Source organism: Euprymna scolopes, chromosome 23 (genome assembly GCF_053919585.1).
Source record: "Euprymna scolopes isolate OS-2025 chromosome 23, ASM5391958v1, whole genome shotgun sequence".
Lineage (NCBI taxonomy): Eukaryota > Metazoa > Mollusca > Cephalopoda > Sepiida > Sepiolidae > Euprymna > Euprymna scolopes.
This window is the reverse complement of record NC_136504.1, coordinates 36,580,867-36,608,297: the sequence shown is the minus strand read 5'-3', so window position 1 is coordinate 36,608,297 and position 27,431 is coordinate 36,580,867. Positions and strand designations below refer to the sequence as shown.

The window sequence follows — 27,431 nt, the reverse complement described above, 5'->3', positions numbered from 1 at the left end:
TATAGGGATGGACCCCCCCCAAAGTGACGTCATATAATAGTAGAGATAGAGATAATAATATATATTTTATATATTATAATGGTACTCTTGCATAATTTGATCCGAATTCTCGTGGATTCCCGTCAAGCAAGGATCAGGCGAGATCGGCAATCATCGGTGTCAGCCGAGCGTTATAACAAACGCAGATTAATGGAAAAAAAAAAACAACAAAAAACAAAACAAACAAAACAAACCGGAAAAAATACAAACGCAAAAAAAAAAAAAATAAAAAAATTAAAAAAAAAAAAACTACCTTGAAAAATGAAAATATGTTTATTTCATTTTAGTATTTAATTATTATTTTTTTTTTTTACAAAATATTTATCAACAGAAAGTTTTGTTTTTTTTCTCCAAGAAAAATTTTTTAAACCGTATAATTGTTAGGTGTAAGTACAAGTTTTTTTTTTGTTGTTTGTTTACTTTTTTGTAACCGTATTTTTTTTTCTTGTTTTTTTTTTATTTTCAAGACTTGTTGTTCAGTCAAGTTCTTTTGGTGGTACTGTCCATTTGTGCGTCTCCAATAGAAACCATCCTTTACACACGATCTTTTTTTAAGTAAACATTTGTGTTTTTGCACCTCATTTTTGGGGGACAGCAATTTCTTCTGACATTATGAGATTGTCTGCATCGATGTTTTCATTTCATTTTTTGCCTGTCATTTTTCTGTTTGGCGAGTTAAAAAATATATTTGTCAGCTTTTCTTTTTTTTTTGTTGGTTTAGCCCCTTTCTTCCAATTCGAACGTCGTCTGCTTCCATTTAGATAGCCTTTTTCTTTGTCTAATCAAACTCCCAAAAATTCAATTAAAAAAATAAATAAATAAGCAACTAATCAGAAAATAAAAAAGTCACCCCGGCCCCCTTAATATAACCTTAAAAATGACTAAAAACATAACAGAAAAACAAATTATATAAATAAAATAAAAGGTCGAGTTAGCGTTTCAACATTTGAACAACGCTCGTGCTGACGCCGATGATTGCCGGTCTCGCCCGATCCATGCTTGACAAGAATTTACGAGAATTCGGGTCAAATTATGCAAGAGTACCATTATAATTATATACTATCGATTGAAATAGACTAACTTCAATTCAACACTCTTAACTATTCGACAGAGTCATAATTAATGTAATAGAAATAAACCCGATATTCTATTTAGCGTATATAATAAGTTTCAAAGATTGTTCCATTTGCAAATGAAGAGAACTTAAGCAATTTTTGCTTAATTGAAAAACTTTTCCTTTGTTTCTGAAAGTGTTTATCATGAATGGAGATTGTCATAAATATAGTTTAATACAACTACAAGCTCTGCGAATATATTTAGCATTACTGACGCAAATGCGCAAGACTTTTTTTTGCTATGGAATCATCACTTATCAAGGCCCGAAGGCCACTTAAGGATAAAGGTAATTGAGTTTCAGTTGAGACAACATCCTGGTGATCGGTGATGGGGGAATTCAGGTAGAAATTAATTATTAAAGAGAATAGTTCAACAAGAACTTGCTTACGCTGAACTTGAAAACGACTATATTATAGTAAGCTAGGAAGCAGCCCCGTGGTATTGTGTTCCACAGCCGAGCAGTTCTGGAGAAAACTCCATGTTTGCGCATGGAGTTTTCGTTTAGTTTTAGACACAGATCGAGAATAAGAGAAATATGTAACAGTGGTTGTAGCTAGGCGAGTGTTGGCCATGGATGTTTTACAGGGGAAGATTATAGAGTGAAGCTCTCTCGAGCATTGTCCATGAAAATAACGATAGAGCAGAGATAGTTTCGCAGCGTCTCTTCTATGAGAAAAAGATAACAGGAAAGAGAAAAGGAAATCGCCCACCAGATTTGGACCCTATCCAGGTAGAAAATGGGTGCTCTGAGCAGCTCCAGCACAGATGTGGAAACATTCCCCCATCTTAGGACTTATTCGGTCCTAATACAGATAGAGGATTGCATCTGAAGCGATATAATGACCCAAAGATTTTGCCCGCGACTTTGTCTACGGATTTAACGTTCACAGGGAACACGAGTTGGAACAGATACATCGAAAGCATTGCCAAGCTGCGAAGAAGGTGGGCTCTCTCTTTTCCGTGCAAGAAAATTACTTACGCTGGAAAGTGTTCTGTACATCTACAAGGCCAGCATTGGCCCATGTATCGAGTTTTGTTGTCACATTTGGGCTGATGCATCTGTTACTATTCTCAAACTCCTGGACAGGGTTTCTTGCTTCCACAACTGTAGTAACATGTATAAGTTCAAGTGTAATGTGAACAGATATCTTGCTGCTCAGCTCCCTATCCCTGCAATCAAGGTGGCACTGTGCCTTGTTTGGGGTGAAAATAGAATTAAAAAAATTCATGTCTTCCATTTAAGATCAAAAGTAAAGGTTATTTTTAGAAACTTGTCATCTAAATATTAATACGATAGCGCGCGTGTTATTTTGTTTGTCACGTTTGCATTTTTTCTTCCGAATGAATGTCGTTTAATTGTTATAACCTTCCATTTCCTGTAATAAATAATTTTACCGAGAATTCTTCATAAGTTTTGGTTTCGGTTTCGATTATAACTGATGGCACCTAAGTAATCTACTTTTTAATTTTTGAAATCACTACTTAATATTGGGTATAATATATAATAAAGTACTTTATCAAGAATTTTTCATAAGTTTTGGTTTCGGTTTCGATTAAAGTTGATGGTACTCAAGTCATGTATTTTTTTTATTTTTGAAATCACTGCTTACTATTGGGTACAATATAATATATATAATATAAAACTCAAATGACCTTGTAACGAGTGATGTAACCCACTTTCCGGTTTACGACATCCGGTTGCGCATGCGTGCATAAACATTAACCCAGAACAGCGTAAACAAATAAACACAAATCGCTTCTTTTGCAGATTTTGACCTGCGCACTGAAATATTAACGTTATTATTTCGAAATTATTATTTAACATGGGAAGAGTGGGGGTGTTTTGCAACCATTCTTTATTACAACTATACTGTCGCTATTTTCTTACAACTAAACAAATTTAACCCGTTGACAAACATAAGAACAATTGTAGTAAAGCCAAGACTACTACTACTACTACTACTACTACTACTACTACTGCTAGTAGTAGTAGTACTACTACTTTCTATTCGCCCCTTTTCCTTCCTTCTTTTTTTAGTTTTTGTTTACATTTCTAGATACAAAATAGTTGTGTGAGAACGGTGAATTTGTTGACACATTTACTAATCTGTTTCAATATTAGTTTTATTTTATTTTATTTTATTTATTTAGGTTTTATTTTAGATTTTAAGTTTCTATAACTTGGTTGAAGGATTCGAATATTGATTTTTCATTCTTATATTCCTCATCGGTAGGTTCATGTGCGTTTTTGCTGCTAAATGACTTTCGTCGGTGTTCGATTCGCAGGGAAATCATGTTTAATTTTCGATTTTGAGCGATTATTCGAAAAAATAGGTAACTTTACACGAATAGGGAGGATTTTTTTTCATGTTTGAGTGATCAGTCAGTGAGTTTTCATTTTAATATACTTTTATAGAAATGTTTCTGTTATGTAAAAAAAAAAAAACTATTTTCTTTACGTCACAAGTGTCACGCTTATACATAAATTCCATAGCTAATATAACATACTGACCCAACGGGTCACGGGTAGTCTAGTCTATAATATAAATGTTACCTGTTTAAATGTATGTATGTATGTATGTATGTATGTATGTATGTATGTATGCCTAAAACATTCGACAGAGGCGACGGATTTTCACAAAATCGGTATCGTTTTGAAGCTCGACCCTTCGGACGACAAATATCGAAAACTTGGCTAAAAATATTAATTCCTTCACCCGCAATTGGGCACTTTTCTAAAGGGAGGGGTCGCCTTTTTCACCGATATTTTAGAAAGTCATCCTCTCTTTTCGATTGTCTAGCCTTAATTGAAACATTCGCCACTTTCAGTTTTTGGTGATGGACGCAACAGCGAAGACGTCACGTTTGTTTTTCACGTTTGTTTTTCACGTTCTTTTCCTCCTTCGCCGTCCGGGTCCGAGCCTGTCTGCCTACTTGCCATTTTTTTTTTTTTTTTTGCTCAACACACACCTCTAAACACCAGGGCAACGCCGGGCACCTAGGCTAGTATACTTATATATTAATACGAAAGCATGAGTGTTATTTTGTGTGTCACGCTTACATCTTTTTTTTTTTCCGAGTGAGTGTCGTTTAATTTTTATGACCTTACATTTCTTGTAATTATTATTGAAACAAAAACGACAATTATTTCTACTGCAGCTGTGGACTTTTCACAAGTCTCGCTCGTATAAATTTAGTACATCATGCGATAAGTACAAACAACTATGTATATATCCATACATTCTTACAGATTGTATAATATGAATATACAGATGGCGGTCTTGTAAATATTTCATCAGATAATTGAAAAAAAATTGCCAATTCATTCCTTTATCATTATTTCTGAATTCTTCAAAGTCATCCTTACAGTGTCTACACGAGTGTTATTTTAAATGTGACTAGTTTATATCCGCCCCTTGAGAGGTATTGATACAATTCTGACCTTCGTTAAAAATACCTACTCAATGCCTTGCATTTATCTCCTGACGTCATAAGGTTTGGTGCTGAACAGATAAACACGATACTTCGGCGAGAACAGTTAGATGTTGCATGTATAGACATAACATTGTCCATTTTTGTCCTAAATCATTTCATAATTTATCTAGAAATTGTTTAGTATTAAAAGAGGATAACGCAGGCTTCAACAAGGTTATTTTTAAGGCAGAAGTCTGATAGTGATTTCAAGGTAAAACAAAAACAATTACCTTCAGGAACTACTTTTCAAGATTGTTCATTATTGCCCTCAAGGGAGTCACCACTTATCGAGGTCCGATAGTCACTCGAGGATAAGAGTTAATAAATGTAAGGTGGTAATGTAGTGAACGTTAATGATTTAGATTGAGTAGAATTTGGATTATTAAAGGGGACGGCTAAACAAGAACTTGTTTACATAGGACTTGAAGGCTACTATATTGCAGTCAACCGGGAATCAGGCTAGTGGAACATTTTTTCACTGGCGGGCAGTTCTAGGAAAGAAGCTTTGTTCATGGAAGCCGCGTTTACTTTTAGGCACAGATAAAGAGTGGGAGAAATTGTTGATAGTATTTGTAGCTAGTCGAGTGTTTGTTTTTTTGAAAGTTTGGCAAGAAGGGACCATAAATTGGAGCTAAGACGAGCGTTTGCTATGAAAATATACGATGGAGGAGAGACAGGTTTGCAACGTCTCTTCTGCGGGAAAAAGATTGTAGCGGAGAGAAAAGGGCATAACCTATTAGGTTTCAAAGCCGGTTTTGAACTCTATCAAGGCTAAATATGGAGCAGCGAGCAACTCAAGCTCAGATGTGATAACAGTACTCCATTTTATGATGGACGTCTTATATAGATAGAGGCTTGCATCTGTAGCGAGATACCTATTGGGGCGGTAGGATGATCCAACCATTTTTCCATCGATATTGGTAACTGATTGATTACGTGTTCCATTTCAGATCAGGAGTGAAGGTCAATCCCAAAAGTTTTTCAAAACACGGTGCTTCCCCAAGACGAGAGCCATTCATTTCAATTGGGATCGGACAGAGCACAGAGAAATTGTGACGAAAGGAGAGAAGTTTAGTTTTAGATATATTAAAATTAACCAGCCACTCTTTTCCCCATTGCAGCACATGCTCCAAGTCAGAAGAGAGAGAATCAGAAAGATCTTTGCCATTTGCGGTCTTTGAAGTGTTGCTATAGATTGTGGTATCGTCTGCATAAATGTCTACAAATATTCTAATAATGTGATTTGGAAGATCATTGATGAAGATCAGGAAGAGAGTTGCGCCCAGGGTGAAACACTGGGAGACGCCTCATTGATACTATGAGCTTTTGATTTCTGTCTATCATCGATTAGTTCTAAGCCCATCATGTAGAAGACATTTCTAGTTATTTCATAGCTGGGAATATTGTGAAGTAGACCTTTATGCCATAACCTATTAAAATACTTGGATATGTGAAAGGTTATTGCTCTAGAAATGAAGCCTTAGTTGAGAGATTCACGAATCCTTTGTGATATTACAGTGAGTACATCTAGTAGATCTAGCAGCACGGAAACCATATTGCATGTCACTTAATAGATTATTTTGCTGAGATGGTTGACCACTTCTCTATTTATCACATATTCCAACAACTTACTTATGGCACATGGGAAAGTTATTGGTCTGTACTGAGAGGCAGATGACCTATCTCCAGAATTTTTAAATACAGGAAAGACAGATGGAGTTTTCTAGCGTGCTGGGAAGCATTTCTCCTTAAAGCAACGTCTAAACAGCTTTGTAAGTATGAGAGCAAGTTCCGGTTGAAGCTTTTTGAGTACTATTATTGGAATGCCGTCAGGGCCAGTTGCTTTACTGGAATCAAGGAATTTGATAAGTTGCAACATCACGCACACATATTTGTATGTCGCATAGTGTGTTTTCAGTCTAAGAAGGAAATACGAGCGGTAGGCATCCATAGTCGCGAAGAGTACAATTTGCTACAAAGTTCTTGGCAAAGAGTTTTGCCTTGTCAGATGCTGACGAAATTACCTCAGATCCGTTGATGATGGTTGGGATAGAGGGTCCTATTTGTTATTCGCCAACACTGGTGGGAATCAAGTCGTTGTTCAGTTACTTAAAACTTGACGTACTGAGCATACGGATCTTTTGCATTCTTTACTGCCCTTTTACAGTCGTTACTGGCAATCCTAAAGGTGACTTTAGTTTCCTAACATCTATTTCAATGGAAATAATGGTTTCTGTGTTCAATGGCTGTTTTGCATTCTGGAGTGAACCACGGCTGGCCTTTTGCTGGAATTTTTTGGAGGGTATAAAGCGGTCTATACCGACACTTAACTATTCCATCAGGTTTGATACTATAGAGAACACATTGTTTTTAAACACAGGACGCAGTAGTGTATCTGATATAAATGTTCGGAATCTTTCCCAATCAGCAATAGCGTATCGATATACAGAAAGATGAAGAGGTCCATCTGAGGACTCATTACATTTTGTTTTTATTTTAACCGAAATCGGAAGATCACATTGGAAACAGAACGGGGAATGAGCACAGTTCTGGGCAAGTTGTAAGGAAAAGGTCAACATACACCTCCAAACACCCGGGCAAAATGCTAGTTAAGAAAAAAACAAAAAAACAAAAAACACTTATGATGACTTAAAATAAAAAAAATAATTATTCAGATAGGTAGAAAAGTAAGTTGGCTTGCCTTTGGTAACATTTATTTGTTGTATATTTATTTTATTTTTTACTTTTTGTTTGATTTGTTGGCTCTTCTGAAAAATCACCTCCAACTTTACATGCAGAGATTATCACCAACATTAAATGGTCATGGTTTTGATCATAAAGCGAATCCCATGGTGAGACCCCAATTTGTGAGCTTGGGAAGAGCGCGTAGTTATCCTTTATTTGATATTATTACCAGGTCAAATCTGAAATCAGTAAAATCGGAACTTTTTGGGGTATCGGAATTGGAAAAAATTGTGCCTATTTTCCGATGCCAAAAACGATTCTTTTAATTGCCTAAAAAAAAAAATGTCCACTGTTGGTAGTAATGTTAAAATAATAAATATTTGTTGATTCTAAACTACCATCAAAACTAAAGTCTATATGTTTTTTTATTACAACCGTGAAAAAGAAAAAAAATACAACTCTATAAATATTTAGAGATTTATAAAGAATCCGAATCGGATATGTAATTGTATCGGAATCGGGAATTTAGTATGAAATCGGTAATCATACCGGAATCGGGAATTTAGTATGGAATCAGTAATTGTATCGGAATCGGGAATTTAGTATGGAATCGGTAATCGTATCGGAATCGGGAAAAATATTGAAATCGTCCCATCACTAACACACACACACACACACGCACACACACACACACACACATATATATATATACATATATATATATATATATATATATATGTATATAAATGTATATATGTAAAAATATTTTACACCTTTTTATATCTAATTTTAAATAAGAATGTAAATATACTAAATACTAATCATAGTGGGGGTGATAAGTAGTTAAATGGATTAATCCTAATCTTATAAATACAAGACTGATAAATTAAAAAATTAAAAAATGTATCCATTTTTAATGTGGAAATTGATGAATCGCACAGGTAAGAAATTCATTTTTATAGTATGAAAAGGTTAGTAATTGCAATTAAGAATAGGAAATTGGATCAAATGTTTGTAACATGTCTTCTTCCTAAGATTAAGAGTGGTGGTGTTTGATCAACACTGCTGGGGAGCCATGATGTAATATACTGTTTTGTTTTTAAATCCCCGAAAGAGTGTTTCATGGTAAACAACTGATGATCCCTTGAAAAATAAATTATTGGTATTATAGTAAATTCGAGAGCGAGTTGATGCAGTAATTGCAGGTGATTAAATGACTTACTGACTAGATGGTTTTCTAACGAATGATAAAAAATATTTTTTTTGTATAGTTTTAAAGGTTAAAAACTTCAAAGACTATATATATATATATATATATATATATATATATATATAGACTTTGAAGTTTTTAACCTTTTAAACTATACAAAAAATTTATATATATATATATATATATATATATATATATATATATATACGATTTGTTATTGTTTTCCAGGGTTTAAGTAACTAATGAAGTTTAACGAGGCTAATACAAGAGTGCCCAATACCGAACTCTTTATTTGTTTTTACATAAGCAGTAATATGTTGCGACACATTCAAGAGCATGTTTCGGTCAGTTAACTACCAGTAACTAGAGACCTCTTCAGGCGATAAAGCTTATACGAAAGCAAAGTTTTCAAGCTTATCTGCTATCATAAAAACAAATAAAGAGTGCATATATATATATATATATATATATATATATATATATAGTGTGTGTGTGGTAATGAGTCTTAAAACACCCATCATTATACATACAGGCACGTGTTGTCGAGATTTCAATTTTCGTTTCAGATTTAGGTTTCAGATAAAAGAACAGAGACCGGTCCCTAGAAAATATTGAATCACAACACAGACTAATTCAACTAGAATCTCGTTTACAGGAGTGTCGTATAAATGAATTGTAAGGATTACATTAAAGGAAGTATCCGTGTAAGTTCCGGTAAAAAAAAAAAAAACAAACAAAAAAAAAAAACACACACACACACTCAACAATACAATTGTTTCTATCGATGACGTCATTGGGATTTTCCATTTCTTTCCGGTTTCCTTTTCATTTTCTTTGTGTTTCGTTAGCATTGATTCTAAGCGTTTTCTGAACTGTAATTAGGAATTTAAGAAAAAAAAAAAAAAAAAAGGGAAGATAAAGCAGCAAAAAATAAATAAAAATAAAAATAAAAAAGGGGAAAAAGTGTTGACGGTGGGCAGTTTACATGTAAGGCGAGAAGAGAAAGAAGTCAGCCATTTTTATTGGTTGGCATAATGAGACTGGGTGGAGATAAGTGCAACAACAACAACAGACACATCTATTTTCTCTTTTTTTTTTTTTTTTTTATAAACGACATCAGTTTTTGTCCTATACCCATCCCCTCTCCCGCCTGAAATTGATAGTGCAAGAGGAAGTATTTTGAGATTATAAAAGCGTCGAATTGTCTGTAACGACACAACTTAAGAATTCGGCTCGGATCGGATCGTCCAGTTTAAGCAAGAGTCACAAAAACTGACGTAAGTACAAGGCTTGTTTTTTTTTTTTTTTTTTTTTTTTTTGATAATTCTAATTCAATTTTACAATAGTAGCGCAGTCAAAATATATTAGTTTTCCTTTTATTGTTTGCAAATAAAAAAGGATAACTTACATTCTCACCAGAAATTATTTTTTAAATAGCAGTTGAATAACTTTCGAATTTGTTTCTGAATTTATGACATGAGGATTGGTTAGTCGTATTATTTGGATTCATCAGACTAACGTTCTTATCTTGAGTGTGATTTTCACAACGTTTTGGTCGATGTAAGCTCCGACCTTCTTCAGGTGTATCTTGTCGAACTCGGGAATATTTCTGTCGAACTCGAGAATTTGGACGGAATTTCAAGCAGAAGCCTTTATTTACTTCACGGGGGTAGCGTGCTCTTGTTCTGTCAGCCATGACTGGATAGAGGTCCTAAGTAATTCGCAATTGTATTTTTCGGTCGCCCATTCTGAGGATTGAATCTTCAACCTTCAGGATAATATCACTTTTTACAATTGATTTTCCACGTACTCTAACCACTGCGCCACAGGTCGAATTCGTATTCCAAAAAGTCACGTAAATTTATCCAGTAGTTTTTATTTTTATGAAGAAAGTCATTTTAACCTTTTTCCTTGATTCTTGAATAGAACATAATTTTTCAAGTAGCGTAAAAATCATTTTATTTAAAATTCGATTTTTATAACATATTTACACCAAACTTATTAGATTTCTTTTCAAAGTTCATATATATTACTTTCACATAAACTACTATATATATATATATATATATATATATATATATATATATATATATATATATATATAGACCAAACTTTGATAAATTTATATTAAAAATAATTAAATCAAAAAGCAACTTCTATAGTCGGCAGGATAATGATTAAGCGAATTTGAGTTTTGCCAATATTCCCTTGTTAAAAAGCCCTTTCTATAATCTCGCAAGTTTTAATTAGTTAGAGTTATTTCCCTGGTGTTTAAGATGATGTCGTGAGCCACAAAACTTTATTTTTATTTTAACATAAAACTACTTGATCAATTTTCATTAATTTTAGGTATGCGATATTTATGTATTTCCGTTCGGGATACGTACATCATACAGATTTACCTTTAGCTTTTTTTTTTTTATAGGGCGAATTCTGAAAAAAAGCCCTTTAGAACCCGTGAACTTGTGGGGCTTTGCCAGTGAGCGATCCCTAAACAAATCATATAATAAAAGTCCTTTTCCATACGTGCGCAATCGCTAGTCTTTTTTTCTTATTTATCGTCACTTTTCCATCTCTAGGCCGTGATATCTTAGTGGTTGTGCTCTTCCGTTTAACTCAAGACGAATCTATTCCTACATAGAACACAGGCGAGATGTGTTGGCTTGAAAACGTTTTATTTAATGAAGGGTTGTTTTTACTAAGTGGAATGATTACAGTGCCATCCTTAAGCTTTATTTTAAAACTTTTATTGAAAAAATCAATTCAGGTAACTTATTTATGTAATAGAGCTGATCCATTCAATGCAGCCACCTTCATCCTTAATCACTGCTAGATTTAGTTTCGTGAGAGGTCATGTTGGTGATGTTCTCAGCGTATGACTAAACGAGGGAAGAGAGGAGAAGAATAAAAAGTCGTAACACTCCTTTTGAAGCCAAGCCTGAGTCACTTTGGCCTTGTGGGCCGGCGCCGAGTCCTGCTGTCACACCTAGGGTCTGTCAGCGGATATCTAGTTTGCACTAGACGATCACCACACTCTTCAGAACATCCAGGTACAGTTTAGTGTTAACCTTTAAACCGACTTCGTAGATGTGAGGTGGCATGATGCGGCCTTCACTTGAAACCACACCAAAGACCATAACAGTGACTGGAAACTTTATTTTTATCATCCTAGACACGTTCTTGTTATTCGTGCAATCCAGCAATGAAGATGCTGGCAATGGTCCTGTTGTCATAACATGGATCGGTAGAGAGCATGAGTTGTACAGTGACGCATCTCCGATATCGCTCTTTGATCATTGTGCCACTTTCAGATATGATATAAGGCTCCTATTGTCTTTGGGATTTGTACACAACGGGTCTGAAACAGACAAATGGTTCACAAAGAAAAAAGAAAACCGGTTTTCATCAAACGGAAATGGAATCATGTCGTCTATGCCATGGCAACAATTTTATCGTTCCACACTGTAATTCTCATTACTTCGCCATTACTTTTTCTATTGGGGATTGATAAACTCAGTTGATATTCTTGGTGTGACATCCGTTTAGTTTCTCGCTACATTTTCAGAACGCGTGTCATCTCTCTCTCTCTCTCTCTCTCACACTTCCCTAATCCGACTGCTTAGAAACTTTGTTCTGTCCCTTGAACACGTTACGTCATTTCTAGGTAATATCATTCGACACCTGAATGTGTAGCACGTTTTTTTCAAAGAAGCTAACTTTTGAACCGTGCCTCAATTACGCTATCTGCAGGTAATCTATTTACTTTTTTCGTCCAGATTTTCTTGACATGCACTTATGTAACCCTAGCTGAAATTCATACTAGTTAACACCATTTCTACTTACTAGCGTAGAGTTCCAATATAAAGAACACATTTGGACATTACATATATCAAAAACAACCAAGGATATAAGAAAAGCATGCCGATATGATTATTAATATTAAAGTTGAACTTATAAATTTAGTCCTTTATTTTTTAGTTGTTGTTTCACGACGTTTCGCCCAATTATTCATCTGGCCTTCGTCAAGTGGTAACCGTGACGGGATAGGAACTCCGAATCTCCTAACTGCATTCTAGGCAATTACTACCTGTCTTGTTTTTCGCCTCAACACGTTTTGATCAACTAAGCCTCCGGCCTACTTTGGGCAGGATTGAAACTGCTATCTTTAGACAATTCTCACCTGAAACCATAGAGATTCAACGTCTCTATCCACTGTGCCACGGGACGAAAGCCAGAGGAATAGTTGGCATAAACGTCGTGAAACAACGACTTAAAAGACTAAGGATAATAGTTCGCAATAAATAAATGAATAAATAATACTCATCTCAATAAAATATTCCAATTAATCATAAATTTAGCTTTAAAATCATGTCCATTTCATTTCACATATATAGTTCAGCAGATATAAAGTCTTGGGATTTGTCCAAGACTTCTGGAATACCCTGTATAACAGTTATCGTTCCTTTTTGTATTTGCCTTGTTCTCGACTTGTTGTTTGAGAACGCGATTACTTTATCATCAAATTTTCCTTTCAGCGTTTATGTACGTGTATGGTGAAACGTTCTATAACTTACCATGTTAGTATTCCTTTATTTACGCAAACATTTCAACTATTAATAAATTGTTTGGAAATAATAGCCGAACAATGCTAAAACATACTTTATTTAAAGAATTCTTTTTTTACAAAGGTGTCACCCCATATCAAGGCCTAGAGGCCACTCGTGCATAAGGGTAAATGTGTATACGGTGATCATTGGTACACTAGCGTAGTAATCGTTAGTAGTGGAAATTTAGTATAATTAGATTATTTAAGAGGACGGTTGAATAATAACTTGTATACGTTGGACTTGAAGACGACAATATTGTAGTCACCTGGAAAGTAGATCAGCGAAACAGAGTTCCACAGACGGGCAGTTTTAGGAAAGAAGATTTGTTCGTGGAATTCACGTTTAGGTTCAAGCACCGATAGAGAATAGGGCTATATTTTATAGTGATTTTGACTGGACTAGTTTTTTTTGTGTGAAAGATTGGCAAGGTGGGAATCATAGATTGGAATTCACTCGAACATTTGCTATGAAAATAACAACAGAGCAGAGATCGGCTTGCAACGTTTCTTCTGTGGGAAAGATTACGTGACTGAAATAGGAATTAACCAAATTTGTTATTTTGCAAACACCTTTTTAGTAAAAATAGAGTACTCGTCTTCCACTCCTTGCTTATATGTACGTATTCATATGTAAATAAATATAAATCCGCCCCGTCACACGAACTGGTGCCATTTCCTGATTTCCGAATGAAAAATTGGCGAGCGGAAAGGAGAAAGCAAATAGCAAGTTAGACAACCTGAAATGAATTCGAAAAAATCCTCCTCTCCAAATAAAGCGCCACCGGTGGATCTTTTATTACGCCACCAGAACTGGTAATATATGAAAAATTGAATTACTAATGTAATTCTTTGATGTAATATGGATATCAGTGCGAACACTGTATAAAGGTGTTAACTTTGGTCGAAATCAAACTTTTCATTCTTTAATCATCGATTTTCGATACTAATTGGAGACACTCTGAAACAAAACATATGTAAGCACACTCCCGGACACATAAAGTGCATTGTGTGAAATTTCAAGAATCCATAGGGAACGAACTCACACACAAAGACAAATGCCGATCATATATGAGTAGCGATTATGAGCCGTTGCTTGTGTGTTTGCGGTCACGCTGTTGCTTAATAAAACACATAGGACTGAAGTGAGAATGTGTGTGTGTGTGTATGGACACTTCTCAACCTATATACTCAACAAATTTTTGATCAAATGTCTGGGAATTTAGTATATAAGGAATTCAGGCACGTGAAAAACTTTTAATCGGTCTTCATTCGGAAAAATGGGTGACCAAGAGGTCAAAATTGAAAAATTGATACGTAGGGGGCGTCGAATTTTTGTAATCTGTTTTTTAAACTGTTTTACGAATGTACATGCGTGAATCGTTCATGTGAGAGATTTCTTATGTTAAGAATAAGTAGGGTTGAAAACACTTTTTCAAGGACGTTTAAAGCTGGAATAATGGCCATCGTATTTGACTCAGTCTTTAGGGGTTGGTTTCGATCTCAGCTCGAGTGTTTTTTTTTACTTATAAGACATGAACTGTTTAGAAAAACATGATACTCGCGTACATATGTCTCAGTTTCTTTCCGTTTTTTCTACTTCATTTTTTAAAGGAATTTAGCGTTACGTTTAATATATAAAGTACTTCTGTTTGTAATAAACTAGCATGGATACCTGGTGTTTCTCGGATGGATATAAAGTTTAGTTTAGACACAGCTGCTATATTAAAGATATTGAGTACTTTCATCGATACCCACCACAACAATTTCAAAAATAAAAGAATGGAATCATCCCCAAAAAGAACACCCCTCTCACCAGATTTTTCGGCAATAAATTAAATTAATCAAAACAACTTTTTTAATCAAAATAGTAGCGAGTGCCCGTGCGACCGAAAAAAAATGAGCTGGGGCAGCTGGATTCGAACTTGAAATGAAAGAGGGAGAGAAGTAAAAAAAAGTTACTGGCAAACGCGCCTATCGTCAGGGCCACGACTGTTTATGACGTAATTACGCTGCAAAATAAGTTTTTTTTAAACATAGTTTTAGTGAATTATTCGTGCGTGACTTGCGAAAACACAACGTGAAAATCAAACCTTCTTTCAAAAAAAATAGTCCAGTTAACCACCACGGAATTATTATTTTTTTTTCTAATTTTGACATATTATGCATCCGAGGGCTTCCCCTTTCAAATCAGATACGGCTGACGAAGGTTTTTAGTAGACACACACACACACACAAACATACACACACAAACAATACACACACACACCCACACCCACACCCACACACACCTTCCTTTATATAATAGATAAGAATTATGCATTGATCAAAATATAATATTTATGCGTATTTTACGAGCGGGAAACGCCGAAAGGCCTGCTAGTATATATATATATATATATATATATATATATATATAGTAATTTATAAAATATATATGGCGATTAAGCTACACTGAATATTCTGCGTTTCATCCAACTATAGGATTCGTCAGGCTTATGCGCGAATTCTGTCGTTGCTTCTTGTTTTTATACATGTTGAGGATTACTAGTTGGCCAATCAGCTTTCTAGTATCCACCGCGCCCCTTCCTACCAGCCAATGGGCATGCATTTTATCAAACAAAGGATCTGTTTTAGAGCTAGGTTAGTGGTTTTAGGTGGCCGTTCTACTTCTTTTTTTTTTATATACATATAAATATACCTATGTGTACACAATAATGCACATATATATATATACACACACACACATATATATATATATATATATATATATATATATATATATATATATATATATATATACATATACATACATATATGCGTGTGATCGTTTATGTATATCCTAGCTCTAAAACAGATCCTTTGTTTGATAAAATGCATGCCCATTGGCTGATAGGAAGGGGCGCGGTGGATACTAGAAAGCTGATTGGCCAACTAGTAATCCTCAACATATATAAAAACAAGAAGCAACGACAGAATTCGCGCATAAGCCTGACGAATCCTATAGTTGGATGAAACGCAGAATATTCAGTGTAGCTTAATCGCCATATATATTTTATAAATTACTAACTAGATCTACCTATGTATTGAGCACTTTTGAAGTAAATACTTAAAGTTTACGCATAAATCTATACTTTCGTATAGTAAATTTATGTGAATAAATGAAATAATTATATATATATATATATATATATATATATAATTTTGATGAGGCAAAGCATTTTGTTGAATCTCAAAATCTTCACCAAAACTTCTATCGAGGACTTACATCCATAGAAATAAGAACTTTCTGAGTATATAACTCTATTAGTGGTATCTATATTTTGTCATACTGTTGCCCTGTCTACATATTATTCTTTGTTTTGTCGTAGTTTGAAGTTTAATTTCGCACCATTATTAATGGTACCATCTAATTTTTTATGTACATTCTCATCATTTTCTTTATTCTATGTTACAAAGGAAACAAAGAATATTTACATAGATCAAGCATGACCGCATGGACCCCTGGCGCAACGGATAAAGTATTAATTAAATTCAGCTCTAAGTGACACTTTTGTGTATGTTAAAGGTTCAACACTCAGTGCGGGCGATACTCAGCATGCAATTGAAAATGACTTAAGATTTCTACCAGATTATGTCTGACTGAACGAGAAGATTCTACTCCCATGGATTTAATAAAACGTTCCGTTCGAAATTTCCTACAGATTAACGAATCCGACAGAAAGACTGCCATTTGATATGATGCGCCTGAAGAAAGTGAGAGGTTACATCGGCCAAAACGTTGTGAGAATAACACTCGAGATGAGAACTGTAGTTCGAACAATTCAGATAATATAAATTATCAATCCTCATCTACAAAATTCAGAAGCATCATTTACTTTAGTCTGTCATCCATTTTATTTTGTCACATTTGAGGTTGAAATATCGTTTTCTTTTGGTTTGTCATTTCTATGAGCTTTCATCCAATCGATAGTCTGTCACGCGTAAATAATATTTGTGTTGTTTGTTGACAGAAAGAAATGAAAAAAACACTAAAAAACTAAAAAAAAAAACTAGAAAAAAACAGAATAAAAAAACAAACAAAATCGTTTTTTTTTACACTCCACAGATTCGGAAAAGTGGTAAAAGCACCTAAATATATAATAAAATTTCCCAAAGACAAGTCGAGCGTTACACGAGCACAAGAAAAATGTATTTAAAATCTCGACAATGACTTAAAAATTATACAAAATCCCGTTAGAAACTCAGCTAATAAATGTTCCCGTGACATTTATTAGGCGGGTTTCTAACAGCATTTTGTATAATCTTTAATTAATTGTCGAGACTTCAGAGATATAAGCGATACCATTTTTTCTTGTGCTCGTTTAATGCTCGACACTACTTGTTTTTCAAACGGAGTAAACATTTTACATCAAATAAAAACACTAAAAACTTATCCAATTAGGTAGAAGAGGAACTTATCTTGCCTTTAGTAACATTTATTTGTTATATATGTGTTTTTTTTTGGGGGGGGGAGTCACTATTTCGAATCTCTGTGGATTATAAAACAACCCCCTCAAAACGTTATCGCTTTAATGTTTTCACGTTTTTATTTCTTGCAGAAAATCGCCAAGACACACGATGTTTAAAATTGCCATTCTTGCCGCCATCCTTTTCATAACCGTGACCTCTTACAGATTGAGTAAGTACAGATGACTGTTAATATGTAATTCGCTTTTTGTGATCACGTGTGGTACTATCAGACCAGACTCCGGCTCCCTTACTTAAAATGCAGCAAATATTAATGCCATTGTTTTGTTTTCTTCCCCGTTTGCACAACTCAATAATTTTCCGCAAAGCCAACAACAGAACCACAGATTTTATTTACAAAACAACCAAATTTTGCAATCGGGCAACGCCGGGCGGTCTGCTAGTGATGAAGTAAAAAGTGATTACCAGATTGCGTGAAAATGGTGAATATAAGATAAAATTGAAATTAGAGATAAAAGAATAGGAAAATATTGTGAAAATGGAGAAAATCTACAAAGGTGCATTGATGTAAAAGCTAATATTAGGATGGTCCGATTTAGAAAAAACAAAACAAAAACAAAACAAAACAAAAACAAAAAACAAAAAACAACGAAGCAAACAAAAGATTGTTTGATTTTATTTGTAAAACAAAGAACTACGATTTCAATTAGTTTAGTTTCCATTTAGCTTCAGGCGTGTGCACGATTGCATAGTTTGCCGTTAATGGTAGGAATTTATGAGGTTGGGGCAAAAATAATGTTTTTTGACGTGTGTGCATATATAATATATATATATATATATATATATATATATATATATATATATATATATATAAGGTTCAAAAGAGAGTTGCAAACCTGATAGGCCCTGAACTGGCGGCTAAGCTTCAGCCTCTGTCCCATCGACGAAATGTTGCATCCCTCTTCTACATCCTTTTCTACAAGTATTTTAGTGGTGAATGCTCTGACGAACTGCACTCACTTATGCCCCCACGACGTGAGCACCCTCGATAAACCCGACAGGCTGCTAAATCCCACCCCCACACTGTAGAGATCCCTAGATGTAAAAGATCTTTTTACTCCAATAGTTTCTTCCCCAGAACCGCTAGACTCTGGAATTCAATTCCAGGTCCCTGCTTCCCCAACAGTACTGACGTGCAGAAGTTCAAGTGTAACGTGAACCGACATCTTGCTGCCCAAATCCCTACATAGTACCCCAGTAGTTGTTGCCCCTGATAGTAGCCCCCTACACCAAAGTGGTAATTTGCCTTGTTTGGGGTGAAAATGTAATATATATATATATATATATATATATATATATATATATATATATATAAAACGACATTATTTTTGCACCATGAAATGTATTAGGTCGGTGCAAAAATAATGCCGTTTTTGACATATATATATATAATAAAAAACGACATTATTTTTGCACCAACCTAATACATTTCATTCTTGATGAACCCCACCTCAGTAATCCAATTTACGAAATTCCCACTACTTATGTTTAATACACTATCATTGCAATGACTAATGTATACTCATTAACCCCTATCCTCGAGTGGCCTCCAGGCCTTGATAAGTGGTTACTCCTATGTAAAAAAAAAAGACAAGAAAAGTTTGCTGAACAAATTGTGGTACTTGTACAAAGAGAGGCGCCAGATCGATTTTGTTATTAAATAATAATCCAAAAGTGTTACATGTCGTAAAACAAACCAAATGCATTATAAAAAGCTTAGTAAAAACGGACATGCACTGAGTTATCTTTCCTTGGTTTTAGTTTAATTAAGACATTTTTTTTAAAAACTTTCTATTTTTTTACATTTGGTGCTTATACAAATAGAGGCGACATATCAATTTTTCAAAATATCCTCCTTTAAGCTAAAAACAATGGTATTTACTTAATTGTCACGTCAAAAATAGTAAAACATCAAAAAATTACGAAAATTCCTCGAATAGAACAACTGTTATTTAAAATAGAAAGTTATTTATTGTTGAAAGTATTTTTTACGGAAAATTGGGGAAAATTGCACTATTCATAGATGCTTGACAGTCGACTGTGAAGATTGCAGAAACAGGGGAAGTAACTCAGAAAGCAGAACTTCGTCAGAGAAATGCGTCCATTCATTCTACGTATTTAATGATAAAAATACTATTTCAAACCGATAAGCAAACCGACTGTAGAGATGATTGGACGCATGTAAAATAAGTTGCTGTCACTCAATCGGTGCGTTTAGCGACATGAATACTATTTTTTAACTAGAACGTGACAGACCAACTGACTGACCGAAAACAGCCACTCATCAAGATTTGAGGATACATCTAAAGTGGCAATGTTAATTACAATTTCATCGTACGCCGTGCAAAACATTGACAACTATTACTCGTCTATTTACAACAACTGCCAACAATTTCCTTTACTATCTGTGCCTAAAACTAAGCGAAAATTCAATGATAAAAGTTTCTTTCCTGTAACTGCCCGTATGTGGAACACAGTATCGTGGGACTGCTTCTGGTTGTGTTCAAGTCTAATGTAAATAAGTTCTGTTGAGCTGATCTCTGAAATAATCAAAATCTACCAAAGTTCCACCATTATCAATCATCGCGGTGTTGTCGCACTATCTATCCGACACTCATTAATCTAAGTGGACTTTGGGCCTTGATAAGCAGTTACCCCCAACCCCCAGTAGAAACAAACAAACAAACAAACAAACATGTTTTTGATTTAATTATATAACGTTTATTTCATTCCATTTCAGATAATCCCTGTCCGGATGATGTACCAATAGTGATGTGCAATTCCCCACCATGCAAAGGTGCACGGAATCCAGTTTGCAAGTAAGTAGAAAACCACACGAAGAAAGCCGAGCAGATACGTTTTGCTACGTTTATCTAGAACTTTATCCACCCTGAGAAAAAAGAAAAAAAAAGAAAAGAAAAAAAATCTATATAATGTACGTATCCGTGACTTACAGAACATATATCATACCAAAAATCATGTAAATTGATCACGTAGTTTTATTTTTATAAAGAAAATCATTTTACAGCGAATGTTTGCTTTTTCAATTCCCCACCCGTCTCTCCGTGTTAATAACGATTTTCTAAAATCTCTATTTGGAGTCATCTGCTTCGTCCCTTTCACAATATTTCAAGATGGCGCCGCTGCATCGTCGCTCGTAATTAAGACATAAGATTTGATTTTTTTTATTTCACATTTAAATAAGAGGAAGACTGGTGTCTAGTTAACCCACGTTGAATGTTAACAATGACTTTAAAAAATGCTTGCATAGCACGAACAGAATGGAGTGGGATGATTCCATGCATAAAAAAAAAAAAAAAAAATCCGTAATGGCGAAAGAGGCATTTCATGTAACCAATTTACCAATTATTTTGTCAGTAGATCGTAATAGGCGGCAGATGTCAGTTTTAATTATTAGTCTTATTTGATAGAACGAACACGTCTATCTCGATTAATACCTGCTTTTATCATGTATACTTCAATTGGTTGTTAGTGTCTCATACGATGTTGACACTCATCTCCGAAATACACCCAACCATTTCTTTAGTCGTTAGGTTCATCAAGAGTTGCTTAAGTCTCATTAATGAAAAGAAAAAAATGTGACTAATGTCTATCTTTAAACATTTACCTGCCAATTCTTTCTCTAAACTATCGTTGGATCTATGCCTAAAATATAAGACGGTTACGTTTCTGATTTTTTTTTCTTTTTAGATGAGGATTGGTTATTTCTATTATTTTGGTTTTTCGAACCACTGTTCTCATTTTGAGTGTCATCTTCACAACGTTTCGGTAGATGTAACTCCCGACCTTCTTCAGGTGTATTTTGTCGAACTTGGGAATGTCTCTGTCGAACTCGGAAATTAGGACGGAGTTTCAAACGGAACCCTTTATTTACTTCACGAGGTAGCATGCTCTCGTCCCGTCAGCCAGGATTGGATAAAGGTCCTAAGTAATTCGCAAACTGAGAATTGTACCTTCAACCTTCAGGAGAATATCACTTCTACAGCTGATTTGACAAATTTGATTGTTAATTGTCCGCAAGAACCCGTGGCGAAGGGTTAGCGTACTTGGAAAATCAATAGTAAAAGTGATATTCATTTGAAGGTTGAAGTTTCAATTCTCAGTGTGGGCGACCGAAAAATACAATTACGAATTACTTAGGAACTCTATCCAGTCAGAGCTGAAGTGAAATAAATAAAGGGTTCCGTTTGAAATTCCGTCCAAATTCCAGAGTTCGACAAGATACAAGTTAGAAGTTACATGGGCCGAAACGTTGTGAAAATGACACTCAAGATGAGAACAACAGTCCGAAAAATCCAAGTAATATGTATAAAAGGGTTATGGCTCTTTTGTTTGTATGCATAAACTACAACACGCTGACTGTTAGATCACCGAAGTTAAGCAACGTTGAGCCTGGTCAGTATTAAAATGGATGACCAGTTGAGAATATCAGGTGATGCAAGGCCTCTCTGGATTCCGTCTAACTACTGGAATTAGGAAGTTTCAACCCAGGAGAGAGAAGATAAGGATTGTGAAACCCTTGCTTCAATTACAAGTGAAGGCACGCTTACAGGGATATCCATTGTTACTTAGGCAAGAACGGAGGCGATTTTCATTCGGTTGTTTTGTTTTACGGCATCTCAACACTTTTCAGATTATTTAATGCCAAATTCGGACGTTTGGTAAAAGTTTTGATGCTTCAAGTTCTTTATATCTTCAAACATTTATTTATGGTGTTTTATATGTTTTTTTTTGTGTTACGGCATATCAACCCTTTTCGAGTTATTTAATGCTGAAGCCCGTCATTTTGGAAAAATGTAATGCTTCAAGTTGTCTATATTTTCAAATATTTATTCATGGTGTTTAATTTGGTTGTTTTGTTTTATGGCATGTTTACTTATAATGTGGAAAATACTAACAGCGCCATTGAGGGAACAAATTCATCATTTACTTTATATCCGCGATATAAAGTAAATGATAAACAGAGGAACAGAAAGGATGCCAGAAAAGAAGTGGAACACATCACCTATAATACATAGATCAAAGGATCTTGAAGGAGGTTAAAAGTAAATTACAAGAAAGCGTATAACTGGATCTTGCAAGCGTAGATAATAGAATGCCCGAGGATGTACAAAGCACCAAGCAAGATTATCAATTTAATAGAAAATGAAATGAGAACATGGAGACTTGAACTGACAGCTGATGGGCAATACATAACTGAGATAAAAATACAAATAGGGATCTTCCAAGGTAATTCCCTATCACGACTATATATCATAGCTATTGTGCCTCTGAACAATATACTAAGAAAATGCAAAGTTCATTAATACAGATAAAAGAATGAACCTAACGTACATGTATGACCTGAAACTGCTTGCAAAAAACAAAGACAGAACTAAAGCTAATAAACACAACCAGAATTTTCAGCTAGGATCCGAATTGAATTCGGTATGAAAAAGTGCGTCCTGCTGATCATGATGATGAGAAAACTGGAAACAGCGGAAGGTATAGTACTACCCAACTAAACTTAGATGAGCGCACTAAGTGAATATGAAAGCTACAAATACCTGGGAGTTCTGGGAGCAGACAGCATTAACGCAATAGAAATGAAAGGGAAAATTGGAAAGGATACCTCAGAAGAACTAAAAAAAATAAACTCTTCCAAACTAATCCAAATAGTAGAAACCCAATAAAAGGTATAAACATGGGCAGTGTCAATAGTAAAGTAATCTGGACAGTTTATAGGTTGAACCAAAAAGAACTAAAGAATTTCGACCAGAAGACCAGGACATTCATGGCAATGCACAATGCACTACACCCAATGGATGATACTCACCGACTCTATGTGAAAAAGAAAAAAAAAACGAGGAAGAGGCCTGATTTGTATAGAAGACCGTGTAAATATCACGAAAAAAGAATTAGCAAAATACATAATGCAGAACACCGAAAGAATAATATACGCAGCAAGAGACACTGAAAAAAAAAACATAGGAAAAGACGAGATGGTGAATAAGACAAGAAAAGAAAAATGAGAAAAGAGCGATGGACGATTCATCACGAAAAGTTAGACTAACGGAAACACTTGGAAATGGCTACAAAAAGGAAACCTAAATCCCTAATAACAGCCGCACAAGGTAACGCGATCAGAACCAACCATATCAAAGCAAGGATCGATACGGTACAAGAAAACAGCAAATGCAGACTCTGTGGACTAATAGACGAAACAATAAACCACGTAATAATTGAATGCAGCAAACTAACCCAAAAAGGAATATAAAAATAGACACGATCAAGTGGGGAAGGCAGTGTACTTGCAAATATGCAGACGATTGCATCTTGAACACCCAATTTAGATGGCATAAGCAGAAACCGGTAGCCGGACAGGAAAACGAAAATCACAAGATCCTATAGGACATGAACATACAAACGGATAAACCCATCCAAGCATGAAGACCAGATGTCATAATAGTTAACAAGAAGGAAAAGTTTTGCCAGATTGTAGAATTTACCGTTCCAGTAGACCACAGAGTGAAGATCAAAGAAAAGTGACAGGAAAGCGGAGAAAATACACGGAGTTGGTCAGAGGGCTCAAAGGGATCTGGGAGATGAAGAAAGTCAAAATATCACCAGTGATAGTAGGAGCACTAGGAACAATACCGAAAAACTTTGACAAAAAGAGTGAGAGAGATTGGAATCAAAGGGATGGCTGAGAAGATACAAGAGATAACAATAATTGAAACTGCAGAAATATTAAGGAAACCCCTTGAATGCGGAAACTAACGCAACACATGAACTATAGACACAAACTGGAAATACAGATACGGCTACAGATGTAAAACCTAAAGAATCATGAAAACTGATGCGATATAATTGTAAGATACCGCCCCACCTTTTTTTGTGAGTGTCATCATATACCACAACAAATAAGTGAGGAGGGTCAAGGAGGGCGGAAAGACAGAGGAGACAAAGCACTAGCCAGACCTCCGCTGGTTGAGTGCAAAGAGGACTGGGACCTTGGGGAGGCTTATTGCCATCCAATTTCCAGTTGGTCGCTGCCAACTAGTAATCAATGAGAAGCAGCTGTTGCGATAACGCAAATTCTTTTGCAAATCTTATCGAATGAGGTGGAGAATACTGGGAATCTGGGGGGACTTGTTGTAACTCAGACTCCAGAGAACGCGAAAAGTTGTTTTCAAAGCGAAATCTTTGATGACGGCCTGTGTGACTATTTCTAGTAAGTAAATAATAACGAAAGACAGTGCACAGGGGAGATACAAAGGTGAAAAAAAATGGCGGACGGACTATTTTCAGTTGTCGCCGATTCTAGTAACAGTCACGCACAAAACATGAGAAGACGTTAGTTGACTATAACTGAAATTTGATATAATCTCAGTTTGTCTTAAATATGAACTTGTATTTCGCTTCCAATCACTTTCTTGTGAAAGATGAGACAAGCTATATGACGTCCTGGCAAATTTACATCTCACTTCGAACTGTTGAATTAGACGCGCGTCTAGCTCTGGACGGAAATCAGTATTGTGCACGTGAAGTGAGACGCTAATCGCCTATGTGCGAGGCTGGAGATGCCTGTTTTCGCCAACCAAATTAAAACTCACTCCTACGCAAGGGATTGCGTGCACATATATGGGGGGGAAAAAAACCCCAACAAAACCTTCTACAAGCAAAACAGCGATTAACTAATGTCCTCCTTCCTCCTCCTACTTCTTTTTCTCTTTGTTAATGTAGCTCCCCCTTCCTTTTTTTTCATTCATTCTTTCTCTTATTTAAATGACGCATCCTGATAATAAACATTGTTTTTTCTTATCTTTTAGGGAATCTTTTTGCGGCGCATGCAAAGCCAAATGTTATGACGTCACCGGAAAAAAACGCCAAACATGTATATTCGGTAAGAAGAGTTCATATTTTCCATCTTTTATTATTTTTAAAAATAAATATTAAACTACAAGGTCGGTGGATATTGCTTGGTTAGTAAAAGCTAAGAATATCCATTATATCCATTATTAATTGCAAAAATGCTTCTAAAAGTTACTTACACTGGAGAGAATCCTGTACCTCTACAAGACTACCATTCGCTCATGTATGGAGTATTGTTGCCACATTTGGGCTGGTGCACCTGCTGCGAGTCTCTTACTCTTAGTCGGGGGTCAAAAAAGAGTCGCCAATCTAATAGGTCCCACACTGGCAGCTAGGCTTCAGCCACTGTCCCATCGACGAAATCTTGCATCCTTCTTCCTGTTTTACAAGCATTTTAATGTTAGGTGTTCCGACGAACTACAGCACTTGTACTCCCTCGACGTAAATACCCCTAACAAACTTGACAAGCAGCAAAATCCCACCCCTACACAGTAGAGATCCCAGGTGTAAAAAAAAAAAAAAAAAAAAAAAAAAAAACTTCTACTCTAATAGTTTCTTCCTTAGGACTGCTAAACTTTGGAATTTTCTTCCAGGTTCCTGCTTCCATGACTGTACTGACATACAGACGTCTGAGTGTAATGTAAACAGACACCCTGCTGCTCAACTCCCTACATAGTAACCCTGCACTCTGCTTTGTTTGGGGCGAAAATGCAAAATAAAAAATTTATAAATCTGCCTCTTATTTTCCTGGTCAAACATTACCAATTAGTCTCATGGACGCTGTCTTTTATGCTTTCTCTTTCTTTCTCTCTTTTTCATTTATTTATTTATTTTTTCTTTTTCTTTATCCCCCCCCCTCTTTCTTTCTATATTTTTCTCTCTCACCTTTTTTCTCTTCCTTCTCTTTCTTTATTTCTTTTTTTCTTTTTCTCTCTCTACGCCTTTCTCTGTGTGTGTCTTAACCCGTCTACCTAATAATTACATATAACCTCCATGTCACAACTAATTACTCCTGTATTTTCCCAATTTCTTTTCTAATCATTTCCAAGAAAAAATTACACTTACTTTTCTCTATATTCACAGGAAATCAAACGACCAGCTGATGTAACTGGGCACGTGGTTAATAGTGATGCAACCCGATCGGACTTGAACCCGCTATGTCAAGTCGATTTTTAACGTCACAAACCATTTTACAGACTATGAGTGGCGTGACAATGTACAAAACTAAGAAAAACCTTTTTTAAAATGAATATTTAAAAAAAAATATGAAATAAATTATATAAAACATAATTATTTACTTACCATGATTTTGATCTACAATCTTCGGACTATTGTTATCTATCTATCTATCTATTTACTCATCTTTCTCTCTCTCTCTCTCTCTCTCTCTCTCTCTCTCTCTCTCTCTCTCTCTCTAAAATATGTATATATATATATATATATATATATGCAGCGCACGCACACACACAGACACACACACACACACACACACAAACACATATATATATATATATATATTAATTTGTTGGTGGGTAAGATTGTTGGGTGACATCGTTCTAGAGAAGTTAATTCCTACTTATGAGAACTCGGCCTAAGTTCTTTGTAAAGAAGAAGTAAGTATATCACACAATAGGGCTTCGTTGCAGTTGGTTTAGTACGTGGCCTTAGTGCATAAGTACACACCGTCCTGAGATTATTATCGTTTACGTATGATCATATATTTTGTGAACGATAGCTAAATGTATAACACGCACACACACACACTCACACACACAAGAGACAAACAGAAGTTTGTATTTTATACATTTAGAAAAGAGAACATATTATGCACACATTAAAAGTGACACGCTTAGTGTTTGGTTAGACGTTTACATAAATACGTTTTGTTTATACATCACT

At 35.2% G+C, this 27,431-nt stretch overlaps 1 long non-coding RNA gene across 1 annotated transcript; it reads left to right on the top strand.

Moving 5' to 3' along the window:
- The first annotated feature begins 9,376 nt into the window (after positions 1 to 9,376).
- Positions 9,377 to 26,822, top strand: LOC145245822 (uncharacterized). The gene is made up of 5 exons (XR_013863041.1): positions 9,377 to 9,801; positions 17,729 to 17,808; positions 20,398 to 20,476; positions 25,490 to 25,563; positions 26,616 to 26,822. It is a non-coding gene; the product is annotated as an uncharacterized LOC145245822 (long non-coding RNA).
- The last annotated feature ends 609 nt before the right edge of the window (positions 26,823 to 27,431 follow it).